This window comes from Odocoileus virginianus, chromosome 17 (genome assembly GCF_023699985.2).
Source record: "Odocoileus virginianus isolate 20LAN1187 ecotype Illinois chromosome 17, Ovbor_1.2, whole genome shotgun sequence".
Classification (NCBI taxonomy): domain Eukaryota; kingdom Metazoa; phylum Chordata; class Mammalia; order Artiodactyla; family Cervidae; genus Odocoileus; species Odocoileus virginianus.
In genome coordinates this window covers 1330421-1334143 of record NC_069690.1, presented here as the reverse complement: position 1 = coordinate 1334143, position 3723 = coordinate 1330421, and the positions used below count along the sequence as shown (strand labels likewise).

Sequence of the window (3723 nt, the reverse complement as noted above, 5' to 3'; positions counted from 1 at the left end):
GGCAGACACACTGAAGCCATAATCACAGAAAACGAGCCAATCTGATCACAGGACCACAGCCTTGTCTAACTCAGTGAGACTAAGCCATGCCGTGTGGGGCCACCCAAGACGGATGGGTCATGGTGGAGAGGTCTCAGAATGTGTTCCACTGGAGGAGGGAATGGCAAACCACTTCAGTATTCTTGTCTTGAGAACCCCAAGAACAGTATGAAAAGACAAAATGATAGGATACTGAAAGAACTCCAGAGGTGAGTAGGCGCCCAATATGCTAATGGGGATCAGTGGAGAAATAACTCCAGAAAGAATGAAAGGATGGAGCCAAAGCAAAAACAATATCCGGTGGTGGATGTGACTGGTGTTAGAAGCGAGGTCAGATGCTGCAAAGAGCAATATTGCATAGGAACCTGGAATGTTAGGTCCATGAACCAAGGCAAATTGGAAGTGGTCAAACAAAAGATGGCAAGAGTGAATGTTGACATTCTAGGAATCAGTGAACTAAGATGGACTGGAATGGATGAATTTAACTCAGATGACCATTATATCTACTACTGTGGGCAGGAATCCCTTAGAAGAAAAGGAGTAGCCATCATGGTCAACAAAAGAGTCCGAAATGCAGTACTTGGATGCAATCTCAAAAACGACAGAATGATCTCTGTTCATTTCCAAGGCAAACCATTCAATAACACAGTAATCGAAGCCTATGCCCCAACCAATAACGCTGAAGAAGTTGAAATCAAACGGTTGTTTGAAGACCAACAAGACCTTTTAGAACTAACACACAAAAAAGATGTTCTTTTCATTATAGGGAACTGGAATGCAAAAGGAGGAAGTCAAGAAACACCTGGAGTAACAGGCAAATTTGGCCTTGGAGTTCAGAATGAAGCAGGGCAAAGGTAATAGAGTTTTGCCAAGAGAACGCACTGGTCATAGCAAACACCCTCTTCCAACAACAGAGGGGAAGACTTTACACATGGACATCACCAGATGGTGATCACCGAAATCAGATTGATTATATTCGTTGCAGCTAAAGATGGAGAAGCTCTATACCGTCAGCAAAAATAAGACCTAGAGCATACTTTGGCTCAGATCATGAACTCCTTATTGCAAAATTCAAACTTAAGTTGAAGAAAGTAGGGAAAACTACTAGACCTTTCAGGTATGACCTAAATAAATCCCTTTGACTATACAGTGGAAGTGAGAAATAGATTTAAGGGACTAGATCTGATAGACAGAGTGCCTGATGAACTATGGACGGAGGTTTGTGAAGTTGTATAGGAGACAGAGATCAAGATAATCCCCATGGAAAAGAAATGGAAAAAAGCAAAATGGCTGCCTGAGGAGGCCTTATAAATAGCTGTGAAAAGAATAGAAGAGAAAAGCAAAGGAGAAAGGGAAAGATATTCCTATTTGAATGCAAACTTCCGAAGAATAGCAAGGAGAGATAAGAAAGCCTTCCTCAGCAATCAATGCAAAGAAATAGAGGAAAATAACAGAATGGGAAAGATTAGAGATCTCTTCAAGAAAATTAGAGATATCAAGGGAACATTTCATGCAAAGATGGACTTGATAAAGGACAGTACTGTTATGGACCTAACATAAGCAGAAGATATTAAGAAGAGGTGGCAAGAATACACAGAAGAACTGTACAAAAAAGATCTTCATGACCCAGATAATCACCATGGTGTGATCACTCACGTAGAGCCAGACATCCCGGAATGTGAAGTCAAGTGGGCCTTAGAAAGCGTCACTATGAAGAAAGCTAGTGGATGTGATGGAAGTCCAGTTGAGCTATTTGAAATGCTGAAAGATGATGCTGTGAAAGTGCTGCACTCAATATGCCAGAAAATTTGAAAAACTCAGTAGTGATCACAGGACTAAAAAGGTCAGTTTTCATTCCAATCCCAAAGAAAAGCAATCCCAAAGAATGCTCAAACTACCACACAATTGCACTCATCTCACACGCTACTAAAGTAATGCTCAAAAATCTCCAAGCCAGGCTTCAACAATACATGAATTGTGAACTTCCAGTTGTTCAAGCTGGTTTTAGAAAAGGCAGAGGAACCAGAGACCAAATTGCCAACATCCTCTGGATCATTGAAAAAACAAGAGAGTTCCAGAAAAACATCTAGTTCTGTTTTATTGACTACGCCAAAGCCTTTGCTGTGTGGATCAAAATAAACTCATGAACATTCTGAAAGAGACGAGAATACGAGACCACCTTACCTGAATCTTCAGAAACCTATATGAAAGTCAGGAAACAACAGCTAGAACTGGACATGGAACAACAGACTTGTTCCAAATAGGAAAAGGAGTACATCAAGGCTGTATATTGTTACTCTGCTTATTTAATTATATGCAGAGTATTTCATGAGAAACACTGGGCTGGAAGAAGCACAAGCTGGAATCAATATTGCCGGGAGAAATATCAATAACCTCAGATATGCAGATGACACCACCCTTATGGCATAATGTGAAAAGGAACTAAATAGCCTCTTGATGAAAGTAAAAGAGGAGAATGAAAAAGTTGGCTTAAAGCTCAACATTCAGAAAGCTAAGATCATTGCATCTGGTCCCATCACTTCATTGAAAATAGATGGGGAAACAGTGGAAACAATGTCAGGCTTTATTTTTGGGGGATACAAAATCACTGCAGGTGGTGATTGCAGCCATGTAATTAAAAGACACTTACTCCTTGGAAGGAAATTTATGACCAACCTAGATAGCATATTAAAAATAAGAGACACTTTACTTTGCCAACAAAGATCCATCTGGTCAAGGTAATGGTTTTTCCAGTGGTCGTGTATGGATGTGAGAGTTGGACTGTGAAGAAAGCTGAGCACAGAAAAATTGATGCTTTTGAACTGTGGTGTTGGAGAACTCTTTTTTTCCCCCCATTTATTTGTATTAGTTGGAGACTAATTACTTTACAATATCGTAGTGGTTTTTGCCATATATTGACATGAATCAGCCATGGATTTACATGTGTTCCCCATCCCGATCCCCCCTCCCGCCACCCTACCCATCCCATCCCTCTGGGTCTTCCCAGTGCACCAGCCCTGAGCACTTGTCTCATGCATCCAGCCTAGGCTGGTGATCTGTTTCACCCTTGATAGTATACTTGTTTCAATGCTGTTCTCTAAGAACACCCCAGCTTTGCTTTGCCTTCTCGTACAGAGTCTAAAAGTCTGTTCTGCACATCTGTGTCTCTTTTTCTGTTTTGCATATAGGGTTATCATTGCCAACTTTTTAAATTCCATATATATGCATTAGTATACTGTAATGGTCTTTATCTTTCTGGCTTACTTCACTCTGTATAATGGGCTCCAGTTTCATCCATCTCATTAGAACTGATTCAAATGAATTCTTTTTAATGGCTGAGTAATATTCCATGGTGTATATGTACCACAGCTTCCTTATCCATTCATCTGCTGATGGGCATCTAGGTTGATTCTATGTCCTGGCTATTATAAACAATGCTGTGATGAACATTGGGGTACATGTGTATCTTTCAGATCTGGTTTCCTTGGTGTGTATGCCCAGGAATAGGATTGCTGGGTCATATGGCTGTTCTATTTCCAGTTTTTTAAGGAATCCCCACACTGTTCTCCATAGTGGCTGTACTAGTTTGCATTCCCATTTACAGTGTAAGAGGGTTCCCTTTTCCCCACACCCTCTCCAGCATTTATTGCTTCTAGACTTTGGATAGCAGCCATTCTGACTGGG

The 3723-nt window shown here is 40.7% G+C and overlaps 1 pseudogene; it reads left to right on the top strand.

Annotated features, from left to right (window-relative positions):
• The first annotated feature begins 312 nt into the window (after positions 1–312).
• Positions 313–1148, top strand: LOC139038982 (craniofacial development protein 2-like; annotated as a pseudogene).
• Positions 1149–3723: the final 2575 nt, after the last annotated feature.